The 17877-nt window shown below is 50.3% G+C and overlaps 1 protein-coding gene across 6 annotated transcripts in view; it reads right to left on the reverse strand.

Moving 5' to 3' along the window:
* PIK3CD (phosphatidylinositol-4,5-bisphosphate 3-kinase catalytic subunit delta) overlaps positions 1-17500 on the reverse strand; it is a 49802-nt gene extending 32302 nt beyond the window's left edge. For 4 of the 6 annotated variants that reach the window (XM_033843686.2, XM_073796405.1, XM_033843682.2 and 1 more), the window contains exon 1: positions 17380-17500. The gene's annotated coding sequence lies outside the window, so the exon portion shown is untranslated. The remainder of the gene's footprint in view (positions 1-17379) is intronic. The other 2 variants (XM_073796400.1, XM_073796393.1) reach the window with 2 other exon arrangements.
* Positions 17501-17877: the final 377 nt, after the last annotated feature.

A 17877-nucleotide genomic window follows, 5' to 3' on the forward strand; every position in this document is an offset into this window, starting at 1 on the left:
ATTAGTTTCACCATTGTTAGAAAGAATAGGGCAATTAGATTCCCAGTCCTCTACTAGCGCCTGCCAGAAGCAGCTCCCGAGCTTGAGGCAAGAAATCCGAAGAGCCTCTGCTCGCACCCGTGAGAACCCTGGGTACCTTCAACAGACCTGTAAGAGGGGAGTTGATCTGCTCCACGAGGCACTCCTTCTCCCCATCCTGACATTTCCACGTGAGCTCTCTGTGATGAAATGTCAGCTTCCCTCTGCTGCCCACTGATATCCCAGCCTCCAACCTTCCTGGAATTCTGCTTGGCTCTTCGAATTCAAACCTGGCACTCAGCATTGCAGGGGGTCAGAATGTGAAAACCCTAAATACGCCACTTTGGCATATTGATTATTTTGAATTAAAAGGAGTTGATAAACAGCCAGTGCACAAAGGACACTCTGAACCTTCTTTATCCCCTAAAAGCAGGAAGTGAATCTCCCATGTGAAAGGGATCTTCCCTGTTCCAGGAGGTAGAAGGCATCCCTAACCACCAGAGACAGGGAGTTTAGGGCCAAGGAGGCTGTGCAAACAAACCCGGTTAACTTTTAAAAAAAAAAAAATTAATTAATTAATTAATTTTTGGCTGCGTTGGGTCTTCATTGCTGCTCTCAGGGCTTTCTCTAGTTGCGGAGAGCAGGGGCTACTCTTCCTTGCAGTGCGCGGGCTTCTCATTGTGGTGGCTTCTCTTGTTGTGGAGCATGGGTTCTAGGCATGTGGGCTTCAGTAGTTGTGGCTCACGGGCTCAATTGCTCAGTTGCTCCGTGGCACGTGGCATCTTTCTGCACCAGGGCTTGAACCCATATCCCCTGCATTGGCAGGCAGATTCTTAACCACTGCGCTACCAGGGAAGTCCCAAACCTTGTTAAGGTCTTCACCATCTTACTACCCCTAGCCCAAACCCCTTGTCTTGTCAATTCTTCACAAATTAATTGTCTAAAAGAGACAAAAGCTTTCTGCTCTGGTGACTTCTTTGAGTCTCATATCTTTGGGGGGCTTCCATACATATGCATGTGTTTAAATTTGTTATTCTCCTGTTAATCTGTCTTTTTACTACAGGGCAGGTGTGGGGAGACCTCAGTCAAGAACTTAGAAGGGTAGAAGGAAAATCATTTTTCTTTTTCTATAGCATTTTTAGGTGTGGTCAGATAAGATTAAGCTGAGTAGGGACAAGACTAAAAAGGCTACAGTTGAAAAAAAAAAAGATGAAACTAACAACAACCAAAAAAACAAACAGTTAAATGTTTGTTTTAAGTTCTATTGGGAAAAACAGGAAGACTCTGAAGAATAATCCTCCTCAAAGGCGGAAGACAGTTATTCACATAATTCCCCTGTCCTTTTGTTCCCTTGATCTTTTTACTCTCAAGGCACAAGGATGAGGAAACCTAATTACAGGAGTGTCTGGCTCCTGCTTGCCTGTCATCTTTACATATTTTCATTAATCTTTGAGACTCTCACCCCCAGGTAACTCAAAAAGTGGCTCATCTGTAGTTAAAAAGCAAAGTTAATTAGAATCTGGGGCTTCCTCCTTTCTTTTGCTAATTCCCCAAGCTTAGACCAAAAAAGGCTGTCGGAACTGAGGCTTCCAGAGTTTGTGATCTGGGGGTGGGGGAGGGGAGGCACAGATTTCAAAAGTGATGCTCATGTCTGCGATGCAACCTGTCAACCCAAAAGCGTGCGTGTTTGCAGGGAATCTCCCCAAGAAAGGTAGGAGCGCCAGCCCTGGAGTTAGATCTGCCTTTGGATGAGTGTCCTAATCTCTCCAGAGCCATATCCTCCCCTGTAAAAGAAGAGCCACCAGACATCACCGACTTGGCCAGTAGAGGTAAGGAGCCACGGGACAGCACAGGTAGGGGGCTAACCAGCCGGGCCTCACGGTGGGGCACCTGGTTATATCCTGCGTTCCACCACGGTTTCCTGTGAGTCTTAGGTTTCCAATTCTAGCATGTGATCCTTGTGGGAGGACATGATGTCTTAGACTTTTTTATACATTTTAGAGAAGAAAAGCTATTCCTCTGTTTCTGGAAAAGGTCAATTGTGAATTTTTATTCTGAGAAAATTAGAGTAAGGGGATAAAAAGGGTGCCTGGAACATCAGGGGACCGTGTGAATCACACATCAAAGCTCACGAAAGATACCCTGGGGGACTCGGGAAACTGACCTTCTCGAATCTCCTTGGGAAAACCTCTAGATGTGTTTGAGAAGCCGTTGAGGGTAAGGAGATTCAACTAAGGGCTAGGAAATTTTTAAAAGTTGGGTCCAGACGTGAAGAAGGTAAAAAGAATGAATCTGGCAATATTAGACTAAACATATTTACTAAGCTGCAGCTTAAAGATCATTTAGTTAAGACGGGGGGGCAGGGGGCTTATGTAAGTCACACAATCACAGCAGTCAGTACCTGGGAGATACCAAAGTGGACAGCACCTAGTGGCAGGGCAGGAATAAAGACGCAGACGTAGAGAACGGACTTGAGGACACGGGGCGGGGCGGAGAAGGGGAAGCTGGGATGAAGTGAGAGAGTAGCGTGGCCATATATACACTACCAAATGTAAAATGGATGGCTAGTGGGAAGCTGCTGCATAGCTCAAGATCAACTCGATGCTTTGTGACGACCTAGAGGGATGGGATAGGGAGGGTGGGAGGGAGGCTCAAGACGGAGCGGATATGGGGATATATGAATACATACAGCTGATTCACTTTGTTGTACAGCAGAAACTAACACAACATTGTAAAGCATTTATACTCCGATAAAGGTGTGAAAAAAAAAAGTGGGCAGCAGCAGAGGGAATGGCATCTAACATGGTCTGGCCCATACAACATGGCAGTCATCATGCTAAATGTTTTTACATTTATCATGAAGGCTTTAAAACATGGTGGCCAATTCTCATAGAAAAGGCATCTATGTCTCCTCCCCTGAAATCTGGGTGGGCTTTTGACTTCCTTGACTAAGAGAGTATAGCAGGAGTGGTGCTAAGTGACTTGAGAGTTTAGGTCATAAAAGGTCATACAGCTTCCACTTTGGTCTGGAACCAAGCACCCATGCTTGTTGTTGGAGTTCTGGCATCAAGAAAGTGTGACCCAGAGCCGCCATGCTGTGAGGAAGCCCAAAGCCAGAAAGAGAAGTCAGTGTAGGCACTCAGGCTGGCAGTCCCATCTGGGTCCAGCCTTTGAGTCATCCCTGCCCAGGCAACTAGACAAGTGAAGAAACTCCCAGGTGATTCCAGCACCCCCCCAACCCCATGTTCAAGTAATCCGCAGCCCTTTGAGAGTCTTCCCTGCTGACCCCAGACACCACAGAACACAGCCAAGCTGTCCTGTCCAGCCCTGTCTGAGTGCCTGGACCACGGAATCCATGCCCATAATAAAAACACTTGTTACTTTATATCTCTAAGTTTGGTGTAGTTTGTGCAGCAGTACATACCTGGGACTTTATCTCATCAAATCATCAAAAGAACCCCACAAAGTAGGTATTATCATCATCTCCTTAAGGAAACTGAGGCCCAAGACTTACCCAAAGTTACACAATAAGTGGCAGAGCAGGGATCAGAACCCACATCTACCAACAACTAAAACTGCTTCTAACGATGAATCATCCACCTCCTGTAGGGCACAAGGGTCGTTTTTTTTTTTTTTTTTTTTTTTTTTTTGTGGTACATGGGCCTCTCACCGTTGCGGCCTCTCCCGTTGCGGAGCACAGGCTCTGGACGCACAGGCTCAGCGGCCATGGCTCACGGGCCCAGCCGCTCCACGGCATGCGGGATCCTCCCGGACCGGGGCACGAACCCGTGTCCCCTGCATCGGCAGGCGGACTCTCAACCACTGTGCCACCAGGGAAGCCCTAGGGTCGATTTTTTTATGCATGATATATGCCCATTTTATCATGACCCAGTCCTGCCCCTCAAGACAATCTTGTGGACCACTTGGAAAAGGAAGGGTCTCCGGAGACTCTGTTAGATGATGTGACCCAGTGCCCTGGTGGGAAGTGGTCAAAACCACCGGGATGAGTCCTGGGCCTGTTCTAGCCAATAATACCCTTCTTGACAACGGGAATGAAAGGAAATGCAAAAACTGGCTCACCCATTCGATAGAAATGCAAACAGAATTCACAAATACCTGGAGAAAGAATCTGTAAAAATTATTCTAACAGAGGTGGGTAAATCTGGTACAACCAAGTTCAAGGCTATATATAATTACATGTCAAGCTCCCTAATTACAAATACAGAGTAGGGGGAGAGGGAAGAGGCCTCAATAGAGCATGGAGCTCAGAGAACTCAGAGGTGACCCAAAGCTCATTCAGAGGCAGCACTGTAAGCCCTTCATGAACGAGCCCGCTGCGTCCTGGATCTCATAAGGACCATTCTCTATATGAGGACCATTCTCTATATGAAACTATATCCAGGTACTTGCCCTTCTTGGTAGTCACACCTTTGTGCAGCTCCCCCACCCACATTATAGCAGGGTTGTGACCAAAAGAATATGGCAGAGTGATGCCAGGTCACCTTTTAGATTAGGTTATAAAAGACCGTAGGGCTTCGGTCTTGGGCAATCTTTGTCTCTTTCTCTCATCTATTTTTTTTTTTTTCTCTTTTCTCTTTCTCTCATCTTTAACTCTGGGCTAAGCCAGCAGCCATGTTGTAAGGGCACTCAAGCTGCTCTATGAAGAAGCCAGCCTACATGGCAAGGAACTGACACATCCAAACCTTGGCAGGTACCTCCAGCCACATAAAACCTGCAGCCCTAGCTGCTCCCAGATTCTGACCCAAAGAAACGGAGATGGTAAGTGTTTGTTGTTTAAGCTAAGTTTTGGGATAACTTGTTACACAGCAGGAGATAACTAATACACTAAAGGCTGCCGTGTTCCTTGCTGTGTGGCCCAGCACCTGCTCCAGGCTTAGTATAGCAGAGGCTCCGTCCGATACCTGTGACTGAATAAACAGTCAGTACAAACAACTCCTCCACTGTAATTATGAGTCAGACACGTTCCTAAAGAATCAGCAACAGGCCGAGTGAAAGAAGCCAGCCACAGAAGACCACGTCCTGTATGATTTGATGTGTATGAAATGTCCAGAACAGGCAAGTCCATAGAAACAGAAAGTAGACCAGTGGTTGTCTAGGGCAGGGGGGGTTGGGAAGAACTGGGGAGTGACTGCTAGTGAGTACAAGGTTTCTTTTTTGAGTGATGAACATGTTCTAGAATAGATTACGGTGATGGCTGCACAATTCTGTAAGTATATTAAGAAACCACTGAATTGTGTACCTTAAATGAATTTTATGGCATGTGAATTATATCTCAATAAAGCTTGCTGTGTTAGAAAAGGGGGAGAGGAGGGCTTCCTTGGTGGCGTAGTGGTTAAGAATCCGCCTGCCAACGCAGGGGACCCGGGTTCGAGCCCTGGTCCGGGAAGATCCCACATGCCGCGGAGCAACTAAGCCCGTGTGCCACAACTACTGAGCCTGTGCTCCAGAGCCCGCGAGCCACAACTACTGGAGCCCATGCGCTACAACTACTGAAGCCCCCGCGCCTAGAGCCCGTGCTCCACAACAAGAGAAGCCACCGCAACGAGAAGCCTGCGCACCGCAAGGAAGAGTAGCCCCCGCTCACCACAACCAAAGAAAGCCCACGCGCAGCAACGAAGACCCAACACAGGCAAAAATAAATAAATAAATACATAAATAATAAATAATTTGAAGAAAAAAAGAAAAGGGGGAGAGGAAACCAGGCGAGGTCACTGTCCAAAATGGGAAGTGGCACCAGGGGAGGCTGGTTCCCCACAGGACTGGGAAAAGCCTTGGGATTCTCAGAAGTGGAGGGGCCCCCCCATGCCTGGAGCAGAGAACATGTTAAGGTCTCAGGGAGGCTAACCAACGCCTCAGGCACCATGGGGTGGGGTGGTCTACGCCAGCCCACCCACTCAGTGAAAGGGGGTCTGTGTGTTCATCATACAGGGTCTCAAGCCGCCTGGAGCCCAACACGCAAGGCCTGGACATGTCCCTGACTCCCCATCCCTCAGAGACCATTCCACCCACCCATGGTCGACACCCAGCTCTCCTGGGCTGGCTTTTCGACCTACCCAAGCCAAGGCCCTTCACGCAGAAGCGGGCGGGGGGAGGCCCACAAACCCACAGGATGCAACTGTCCCAAAAGACAGGCGGGCTCCGCAAATGAACCGATCCTACAGGGGAGTCACCCAATGATGCAGGAAAGCCGGTCCTGGCTGAAAGCCCCCAAAAGGAGCAGTGAATTTAGGGCAAAGAGAAGGACTTAAACGACACAGAGCACACTTGTACATCGTATCTAAGAGGTGGTCAAGACTGGAAGCAGAAACAGCTTCAAAGCAGACTTTGAACAAGTGTGTCTCACAGAGGCCTTGGGGTGGTCAGAATCTTCCATCTCTCTCTGGCCTCTGAGGTTGGTTTCGGAGTCAGAGTCTCACAATGTGAAGAAGCCAGCGGTTGGACCCAAACAGCTCTTCACTGCACCCTCCCAGAGTCTAGGGTGAGCCTGGGGGCCCGGGGAACCTAACGAAAGTATACACACAAATGTTCTCCTAGGAGCATTTTCTGGGGAGAAGGTCTGAGATTTTTCAGTGGATTTTCCTTTCTTTTTTCTTTTTTTAATTTGCGGCATGCGGGATCTTTAGTTGTGGCATGTGAACTCTTTAGTTGCAGCCTGAGAGATCTAGTTCCCTGACCAGGGATCGGACCCGGGCCCCCTGCATTGGGAGCACGGAGCCTTTGCCACTGGACCACCAGGGAAGTCCCAGCAGATTTTCAAAAGGATTTAAAATCTGAAAAAGGTTAGAAACCATTGAGTGGTGGATTTCTGGGGCAGGTGGATGATAGATTTTTTTTTTCTTCCTTTGGCAAATCTGTATTTTTAACAAACTTTTCATAAGTAGCTTGTATTGATTCTGTACAATTAAATCTATATAGTATACACACACACACACACTTATAAAACATATAGCACATATATTAAAAACATGTGCATGCATATTCTAGGAAAATCACAGCCTATGATACCTGGAAGATGTAGACCACCCCAATCTCAAGACCCCCAAGAAATTAATATCCTTTAAAGCTACAAACTCGACTTCCTCTCTTCTCTCCTGATCCCAAACAAGTCACTCACACACACACACACACACACACACACACACACACACACACACTCAGGGTGGCAATGGAGATCGGTGTCCCTCATAAGGGTCCCAGCTACTCGGCAGTTTACTCCATTCTCCTGGGTGCCCCCTCCCCAGGCTCAGCCCCCAGCCTCCTTCTCCACGCAGCCATGGGCTTACGTGTCCTTCTCTCCTGTTGTCATGAAACCCTAGATCTGCAGACAACCTGTAGGCCTTGGGGATGACAGAGAACTCTGAACATCTCATTCCATCAGCCATCACCTGGTCCATCTCTCCTTAGCAGGTGCCCCCGAGCCTCTTCCTTCCACTCCCAGGTCTCCAGGCTGCTCCTGCCCTGGGAGCCTCTGGGATAAGTTCAGAACAGCAGCCTCTTCATCACTTATCAGGCCCATCTTTGGGGCTACAGCAAGCAGCTCCCATCACTGTGCACCTACCACGATGAGGCACTTTAGGTGCCTTATGTCCATTTTCGAATTTAATGATCACAAGTAGCCCTGAAGGCAGGCCCTCTGTTTCACAAAGGATGAGGGCGAGGCTCAAGGTTACGCTGCACAGCTAGTGATGGGAGAGGCAGATCTGAACCAGGCTGACTCCAGAGCCCTGCTCTTACCAGTGTACCACACTGCCTCTCCTGGGTCAGTGCAAAGGAACCAGACTGGGGCCACTGGTCAAGAAGACACCTGAGTCCCAATGCCCTGACTGTGTCATCCATTAGCTTGAGGACCCTTAGGTGGACTTCCCACAGAAGGTTCAAGAGTTGGGAAAGGAAGCAGTTGAGATTTCAGAGGCCAGGCCCTGCTTCCTCTGGACAGAGGGGGAGAATGGGCACCACCTGGGCAGGCTGGGGCCACGCTGGGTACCGGAAGCTGCATCCTCCTGGTACTTCTCTGTAGAGGAATAGATCCCAGGAAGACGCTCCACCAGAGACAAAGGACCAGCAAGAAGAGAAAGGCTGCCTGGACCCCAGCTCCTCTGCACAGCCAATGGACTCCCGGAGGCCTCAGCCCTCCTCCCACCTGGGATCCAGATTCCCCTGCCCCAAATAAATGCTTCCTCCTGGGAAATAGGTGGCCACATATGGAGAGAGTACAGGACAGGGGTTAGGAACAGGCCCTGCCACTTCCTCGGGCAACCCAGGAAGTGCCTAGGTAATACCTAAGCACTTCCTGGGTCATACCTACGGAAGTTACTAAACCTTTCTGTGCCTCAGTTCCCCCTTCTGTAAAACAGAGATCGCAATAGTGCCTAAAAGAATAAATTCGTATTTTCAAAGTGCCCAGAACACTGCCTAGCAGAGTGGGGGGCTACAGAAGTGTCTGTGTTGTTATTATTATTAGACAAAAGACAGCAAGTTAGAGCAATGAAGGTGGCAATTCAGAGCTGGCCAATAGCAAGGTTCATTAGTACAAATGCTGCTGATGGGATCTGCAGAAAAAGAAACTGGTGTGAAAGGCCTCCCTTCTAGAGCTTGTTGTGCTCGTCTCAGAGTGAGGGGCTGGCGTCGTTGAGATGGGAGTTCTAAGTCAAACCCCGCCTCTCGCCCAGGCTCTGTGATTCCGACGTCTTACCTGACCTCTCCCTCGCAGAATCGGGGGAACTGTGCTCTGCATTTGCTCTTGAAGACATCCTGACCACTCATGCTGACCACCCGGGGTGCCAGGCTGCCAGGTCCTGGTCTCTGCAAGAGCTGGCTGTGATTGTGCCCAGATACACCCACGCCAGCTGTTCACCTTTGTAATGACACAACATGGTAAGTGGATAAGTGGAAGCAATCGGGTGTGAAAAAAGAAAGAGCTGTTTCCATGAAGACGGAACTGACTGCTTTAGAAATAATAAAGACAAGTCACTAAAACAAAAGTTTCCGTTGAATGAGACTGAGCAAAGCAACTGTAAAAGATAGCGGAGAGGGACTTCCCTGGTGGTCCAGTGGTTAAGACTCCACACTCCCAATACAGGGGGCCCAGGTTCGATCCCTGGTCAGGGAACTAGATCCCGTGTGCCGCAACTAAGACCCGGTGCAGACAAATAAATAAATAAATATTTAAAAAAGAGAGAGAGATAGGGGAGAAGAATAAAAATGGACAAGGTCGATACGCCTCATATAAGAATGATGAACCGATCAAACAAAAGCTCTTGGCCTTACATCAGTACATCAACGTACATTGATGTTTTAAGTTAAAATAAAATGCTTAGATTCGAGGTGTAGCATGTTAATTAGCTACGTAAACCGAAGTTGCAGTTACTCAACCAATGAATCACATAGGATAAAAGGGCTCTTATGAAGCTAGACATTTCTTGTCACACTTGCGTCTAATCTAATCGCTATTTTGCCTTAATCTATGTTTTTCAAACTATAGTTGAAGGCACTGGGCTGGGAGTAGCGGAAGCCACAGGAAAAACATAAACATCTTCCCAGAGCATCCATCTGACTCAAGTAAGGGAGGAATAGTCCACATAGCAAAACAAACACGGATTATCGTGGAATAGAATGTAAAATTAATGTTAGTGTTAAAAATAAAACTTGAAGCTTCAAAGCAAGGTCACGGTTGGGGTGGGTTGCTGCAGGCTAGGGTCGGAATCCCATCTCCTCTGGCAGGAAGAGCGGGTGGGAAAGTTGGAGAAGCACAGTCCGTGAGGGTCAAGGTCACTGCCAGATGCCCAGCCATCTTCCCACAAACCTGCAGCACAAGGGCTTCTGGGACAGCTGCCTCCAGAGCAGCTTGCCCACTTGGGCATCCCCGTCCCGCCGCTGCAGCTTGCAGGTGACAGGGCCAAGCCAGAGCCCGCTGCCATGGCCAAGGCCACTTGATGGCAGACCTCACCAGAAGACCTCACCTCCACCCTCCTCAGCCCTGTCCTCCAAGCTCCTTCAGACCTTGAAGGGTTAGAAAAAGCTGGAAAAACTAAACCTTCTGGTTTGGGCACATCTGAGAAGAGCAGGCTGATAACGAAGGACAAAGCGATCCCAACCTTTATCTGTAACATGGCGGTAGGTATTTGTTAATACACATCCCGTGCATTCCAAAAAGATCATTCATGGGAGGGTCAAATAAGATAGCGGTTGAATAAACCTTAGCATGCAAGCAAACCTCAATGACTTACGACAAAGATACCTGTCATTTAAAATCCATTCACTCCTACCGCGTGGGCGGCAAAGACTCATTCACCCACTGGCAAAAACAGCAACCTTTGGATGCCCATTACCAACGACAGGTTTTTCCTTATTTCTAATCCTCACGACAATCCCGTAAAAGAGCTACTGTTATCCCAATTTTCAGGTGAAAACCTGGAGGCTCAGAGAGGTTAAGCAACTCGTCCGGGTCATTATGTGTTAGGGGTCAAAGCCAAGATCTGAACTTCTGTCCACTTTTAAAGCTCGGCTTTTTTTTTTTTTTAATTGGCTGAGTGGCACATGGGACCTTAGTTCCCTGACCAGGGATCGAACCCGTGCCCTCTGCAGTGGACGCACCGAGTCTTAAGCACTGGACCGCCAGGGAAGTCCCAAAGTTCTTGCTTTAGACGCGAACATAAGGCTTCCTTTCTACCCATTCTCAAAACACTGTGCCTCCCACTGTGCTTCCCACTGGAAATATAAAGCCACACACATCTTATGAAGCTGCCGCACATTAGATGTGCTGTTGCACTTAATTTAAAAACAGACCACGCTTCATCACTGGCTTCCCAATGACATAGATGACCTGCAGTATCCAAATATTCGTCACACCACACAATAGGGAAAAAAGATTCATGACCCGGTGAGCCGGCTTTTGGACCCAAGGGCCATCAGAAACAGGAGGTGTGGTTTTGCTCACCTTTTCATTGGCTCTGAACATGAGAAATGTTTTTTAATTGAGTTTTTTGAGAGGGGCAGATAAAGGGGAAAGTTAGGGGTTTTTTGTGTGTTTTTTCCCCTTAGAAGAAATTTCTCATGAAGCTGTTTATTTGAGACCAAGACCCTGGTTTTATTAACTTCCTCCTCAGACACAGATCAGCAGCAAAGAGGAAAATGCATGCATTAAGCGTGGATAAATAATCTGTGTGCTGGACTTACATCCCCCCTCACCTGAGGCTACCTGATGCCCACTTGAGAGGAGCATGGAGGCCTCTTTACTCCAAGGGGCTGCAAAAGCCTGCTTCATGGGCAGCAACCCAAGCTGGTGCCAAAGCCCCCAGAGTCCCACACCTGAAACACCTGCCTCAGTTTCCCAAACTGCATGAAGGAGCATCAGGATGTGGACGCAGAACGCTCACCAAGATGAATTCTGGGCTCCACCATTTGTAAGTCTCCACCCCCACTTCCACGACATGGAGGCAACAGGGCCGTAGAGCACAGGGTCCTGCAGCCCCTCACAGCCCCGCCTTTCAGCGAGGTTAAGCATCACCTGCCATCGGTTCATGTATTTGCCCCAGGGAGGCTCACACCCAGATGCAGCCAGCCAGACAGCCGGCGAAAGGATCCATTTCGACAGAGAGGGGCTGTCAGCTTCCTCCTGGGATCGGCTACCCTTACAGCAGAAGAATGGATCCCTTTGGCTTAAGTGTAAACCGTCTCTCCTTGCAGAAACAAGGTGAATCGTGAGAGTGAATGGGGACTTGTTAAATTAAAATAATGATAAAAAAAACGAAAACAGCTAGTGTTTACTGAGTATCAGCTATGTGCTAGGTGATGTTCATTATCTAGTTTATCTCACTTAATCCTTAACACAACCCTAAGAATAGGTCCCTTGAGCTTCACTTTATAGAAGAGGAAACCGAGGATCAGAGAAGGTAAGTACTCAAGGTCACACAGCAGGGTTGTGGAGAAACCACAGTTTAAATTCCAGAGTTCCATCCAATTCCAGAGTTCAAGTGTTTAACCACTGTATTACACTGCAGCAAACCGCATGCTGTACATGCAACTAGCAACCAAAACGAAAGCTATTCAGTCTCATTGCAAAAACAAACAAACCAACCAAAAAAAAAAAAAAAAACAGAAAGAAAACAAAGCACATTTAAGATGACTACCTTTTAGGCCTATTAGTAAAACATTTTTTTCCAATATTATTTTAAATGCCAGCAAGAGTGTCATGAAACTATTATATATCACTGGGATAAACTGGTCCTATCTTTCTTGGAAAAACATTTAGCTTCAGGAGCCATAAAAATGGTCAATGCCGGGGCTTCCCTGGTGGCGCAGTGGTTGAGAGTTCGCCTGCCGAAGCAGGGGACGCGGGTTCGTGCCCCGGTCCGGGAAGATCCCACATGCCGTGGAGCGGCTGGGCCCGTGAGCCATGGCCGCTGAGCCTGCACGTCCGGAGCCTGTGCTCCGCAACAGGAGAGGCCACAACTGTGAGAGGCCCGCGTACCGCAAAAAAAAAAAAAAGGTCAATGCCTTTAATGTGATAATTTGTGAAAACTCAGATACCTGAAAATATCCGTTACAGTATTTCAAAAGTGGTGTGTGTGTGTCTGGAAGCAACATAAATGTCCCACAATAGAGGATGACCAAGAAAATGATGGTGTCCCTGCATTATGACACTTATACTGCCAATAAAAGGGCGGCCAGGTGATGAAGCAATGTGGAAAAATGCTAATGTGCCCATGTTAAGTGAAAAAGCAAGTTACAAAAGCACATGCTTTGCCCCTCAAAAAATTAAGTATAGGATTACCATATAAGCCAGCAATTACGCTTCTGGTTATATATGCAAAAGAATTCAAAGCAAGGACCCAAACAGCCATCTGTATATCCAAGTTCAAAGTGGCATTATTCACAATAACCCCAAAGTGGAAGCAACCCAAGTGTTCTTTTTTTTTTTTTTTAATGCGTCACGCGGGCCTCTCACTGCCGTGGCCCCTCCCATTGCGGAGCACAGGCTCAGCGGCCATGGCTCGCGGGCCCGGCCGCTCCGCGGCACGCGGGATCCTCCAGGCCAGGGCACGAACCCGCGTCCCCCGCATTGCAGGTGGACTCTCAACCACTGCGCCACCAGGGAAGCCCCCAGGTGTTCATTGATAGATGACTGGATAAGCAAAATGTGGTCCATCCATACAATGGAGTATTATTCAGCCCCAAAAAAGAAGGGGATCCTGACACATGCTGCAACGTGGATGAATCTAGAGGCTATTATGCTAAGTGAAAGGAGGCAGTCACAAAAGGACAAATACTGTGCAATTCCACTTAAATACCAAGAGTAGTCAAATTCAGAGACAGGAAGTTGAATGGTGGTTGCCAGGGGCTGGGTGGAAAGGGGTATAGGGAACTAGGGTTTAAGGGGTAAAGGGTTTCAATTTTGCAAGACAAGAAAATTCTGGAGATGGATGGTAGGGATGGTTCATAACAAGGTGAACGTACGTCAAAATAGTAAATAAGATATATATTTTACCACAATTGAAACATAAAAATTAAGATAAAAAAGCACGTGCCTGCTAGTCACAATTAAAAATGCACATTTTTAAAAAGGAAAAGATACCCAAATTGGCAGTGGCTACGTTGGGATAGTGGGAAAACAATCAATCACTTACAGATCCCCTTCTACACACCAGCTCCTTTACAGACGTTATGTGTTTCACTGTGTACCTGGCACTTTACAAATGAATATATGAAATCTTTAAGACTGGCGGTAACACTGCTATTTCAATGTTACAACTGGGGATTCTGAGGCTCGCAATTTCCCCCAAAGAGAAAGAAACAGAAGCGAACTGAAATACCACTTAGAAACAGCCACACCCATCACTCCCAACACTCTCCCTCTCGGCTCAGAAAGTAGGTGGGCTTGGAAAGCACCCATTTCTAGGAGAAGCTCAGAGAGCCTTCTCTGAATGGGTGAGGTCACCACTTCCGCGGCGGGAGCGGAGGGTTCTCCTGCACACCAAGCTGGTGCAACGCCAACCTCAGGCCCCAGGGACCGGGCCGACCCCAAGGGAGGGGAGAGTGGGCCATATTTTGGAATGACCCAAAGAAAGTCAGTGTTTGTCTGCAAGGAGAGAGTGAGGAGGGAGGTTCCTGGGCTTTCAAATTTTTTTTTTTCCATCTTGAAATTGGCAGCATTTCTGATATGATTGCAGGGGATTTCCACCAACCAAATAGAAAATTCAGTTTTAGCATTCACTGTAAGGAGAGAGGAGTTTTGCAACCTTTGTCATTTACGAAACACTGGCAGTGGCACCAAGACGAGAATGTTGACGAGAATGTTTTCCTCCCTCTCAAACCAGTCAGGCTCCAGCCATCCTAGGCTGGTGGTTAATGACCACACGCGTCTCACTCCCAGACAGCCCGGCACTGACACTCCCTGACCCGCCCAGAGCACGGCTCTCCGGACCTGCCCCTCCCACAGCTTGGCTGGGAAACGTGTTGGTCCCCTGGAGAGTGACTGAAAGAGCTCTTCTGAGGTCCCACGGTAAGGAAACATTTGATGGGGCCCCAAGCCCCACGGTCAGACCCACAGAAGCAGCTGGAGGGAGGAAACTGCTCTGTAAACAAAAATGGTTTTGAAAAATAAGCCAGCCAAAGGGGAATTGCTTCATAAGTTGCACATTCACTTCTCCCTTTAACTGTGCAATTGAAGAAAAACAAGGTGAAGCAGGAACCAACCCCTCACATCCCCCCATTCACCCCCGCCCCCCACCACGATTTCCCTCGACCAGGCACGAAGTCTAACCGGGTCTGAAGCTGGTCTCTATTTGTGGATTGTCTGTGCCGGGTAAGGTCCCCCTGGGGCTGGTACCCGCCCTGCCTGCCTGCCTTGTTGTTAGCACAGCCCCTTGGCCCGCCCCCCTCACCCCCACCGGGGATCGCGGTAAACACTTGCTAAACGTAATAAAGCAAGAGAAAGGATGGAGCCCGCAGCATCGTGCAAAGGTATGCTTTACGTACCCTCCCCGGGCACGGACCAAGGCTGCAGAAATGCAGCTTATCCTGCTGGAAAGGGGCATCGGCATGGCCGGGAGGGCCTCTGGGGCAGTTGCCCTAATTCCAGAAACAGCTATATTCGCAGAGCGGCCAGCGTCGCTTCCAAACATGGGTGGAGAAGGTGAGGGGAGTGGAGCTCAGAAGGAGGTAAGCTTGGCTGTCTTTAGAGCTGGCAACTAACAACTAGGTTTTGAGAGCACACCCCACCTCCCACCCAATCCCCACACTCCAGGGTGTCTTCCATTACTTTGGTGAAAGCACCGAAAGAGAACCAACCTCAGCATGTGCCAGGCAGTGCCCTCATGAACCAGGGTGGACGGAATCTCAGTCAGGAAATCAAGCCACAGCAGGGCATGGAAAGGCTAAAGGGTTGGCAATTTCTGCTCTAGAGAGAGCAGAGAAAGCTCTGTTCCTGTCTCCTTGTGTTTGGTGACGGCCTGCTAAATCAGAAGAATCTTCGTCCCCACTTGTCACATCAATCAAACCGGGTGGGTAACGGTAGAAGGGTTTTACAGGAGAGTATCCAGGTGGCTCCGAAAGGACACCCCGAGTCCCCCGTCCCCACAACAAGAGAACTACTAGCAAACTTCTCCTTCATCTGCAAGCAGCTACACCATCAGATGATTAAACGCTTGGCATCTGAAGGAACCGGGATTCTGGATCAGCTAATTGTAAACGTGTGGGTCGGGAAGTTATTTAACTTTTCTGAGCCTTCGTTTCCTCCGGTGAAAATGGAGACATCATTCAGCTCCTATGGTTAACCGAAAACCACCTGTAAAAACAGTCAATTCTTTGGAGGGGAAGAGTCCCCTGTGGTACCATTCACTTGACAAGAACACCAAGGCACTGTCAGTCACTCCAGGGGTGTGCACCCCTTCGGGAAGTGCTCAGTGGGATCAGTCCTCGGTTTCAAAGTCCCTTTGGAGCAGTGAACCTTTCCCTCCGAGATTCCTGGGGAAGGAACCCGCTCCCGGCCCCAAGGCACAACAGCCCCGCACACACGCGTGACCGTGCAGGACATTTCTGAGGGTGGCGGCCACTGGGGCTCTGCAGGAGCCCGGGGGAAGAAGCCCCACTTGATGGTACGGTGGGGTTCGAGACCCCGCAGGTCCCTCCTTCCAGGGGACACCTGAACGAAGTGAAAGCTGCTCAATCATCCGAGGGCTCCATCTGCAAACTGGGGGGATCCCAAGGGTGCTGTGCGAGAACCTGGTACGTGGGCCGCCCCAGGACGCCCCCCACTCCACTCCGACCCCGGAAATCCCATCCCCACCCGCTTCCCCTCCGGGAGCGCGCTTTTCGGGGCCTCCTATCAGTCCTCTCCTGGCCCCCTGGACCTCCATCTCCCCACCAGAGCAGGGCGCAGACGGCAAAGCAGTGTCCCCCATCCTGGTCCCCAAGAAAGTTCTCCCTGTTCCCCTCTCTTCGATCTCAAAGAAAGGGGTGCAGAAGACGAAGCCTAAATAAAAACAGGAAACTCGATTTTAAAAAAAAAAGAAGAAGAAGCCTCATTCAGGCTGAATTACGGGTAAGAGTATTTAAAAGAAGAAAGAAAAAAAGAGTCCGGAAATGCAAAGCTGAAGGCGGTTTTGCCGCCGTAACCCAGGCCCAGCCGCAGATCCGGGGGCTGATCTCCGCCGCGCGGCTGCAGTAAACACGCGGTGAGCGGCGCCCGCGGCCGGAGCCCGGCCGGGGTGGGCCGGAGAGGGACCGGCCGCGCATCCACGCGCCCGGCAACGTCCTCGCCGGCCGCTCTCCAGCCCAGGGCCCCGCTCATCAGAGCTGGGGAGGGCGCGCCGGGCCAGGGCGCCGGGGACGTGTGCGCACCCCTCTCCCCACCGCTCGACGGGAGCAGGGGGGCGGCACCGCCGTTAAGGACAGTAGCCTGCACCCCGCGGCGCGGCCGGGGCGCCCTGGGGTGCCGCTCGCCAGCGCCCGGGACAGGGCGCACGCGGCTGAGCGCTGTCCGTCTCCCCGCGCCTCGGCGGGTGCACGCGAGGCCGCAAAGCCGCTGGGAGCGCAGCCCGTACGCCGCCGCCGGGCCCGGGAGCTCCCCCGTCCCGCTCCGCGGGGCAAGCAGTCCAGGCGCAGGGGAGCTGTGTGCACCCCTCTCGGCGGACGCTCAGGGGGCGGCCCCGACCCCGCGCACAGCCTTGGCCCAGGTCCCGGGCTCGCTGGACGCGGGCGGGCGCACAGAGCCGGGGCGCACGGGCTGTACGCGCCGGGAGAAGTCCGCAAGGCGGCCCCGCGGCTCCCCGAGGTCCCCCGAAGTCCCCGGCCCCGGTCCTCTCCCCCACCTCCCAGACGCAGCCTGAGGCGAGCGCTTACCGGTCCCGGCGCGGCTGGCAGGGGCTGGGGCGGCTCGGGCCGGCGGCCGCTGGGAGCGACGGCGTTGGGCGCGAGTGAGCCTCGAGGGAGGGAGGCGGGGCGCGGTAGGGGCGCCCCGCCTGCTGACAGCCCGCATACTCCACTTCCCACTTTGTTTCCTTTTTACTTGCAACAGGAAAAACAACAGGTCCTCCTGCAGCTTCTTCTGCCGCTGTGCCCTCCGCTCCCGCCCCCCAAGTCCCCACCCCGTCTGCGGTTGGAGGGGCATCATTCCAGGGCCTCTGGAAGCTGCACCTTGACCTTCTTCAAAACAAGTTTATATGTATTTATATATAAAAGAAAACAACCAAATAAAGGTCCTAAGAGCCCATAAGAGACCCACGCCTTCCACATTCACACACTAAAGAATTTCAACAGTGGCCGGAGAAAAGCGGGAGGCAGCCAGGAGCGCCCCCAAAGCCAAGTGCAGGGAACTGGGCAAAAGGGAGGGTAAGTGGG

Source organism: Tursiops truncatus, chromosome 1 (assembly GCF_011762595.2).
Source record: "Tursiops truncatus isolate mTurTru1 chromosome 1, mTurTru1.mat.Y, whole genome shotgun sequence".
Taxonomy (NCBI): Eukaryota; Metazoa; Chordata; class Mammalia; order Artiodactyla; family Delphinidae; genus Tursiops; species Tursiops truncatus.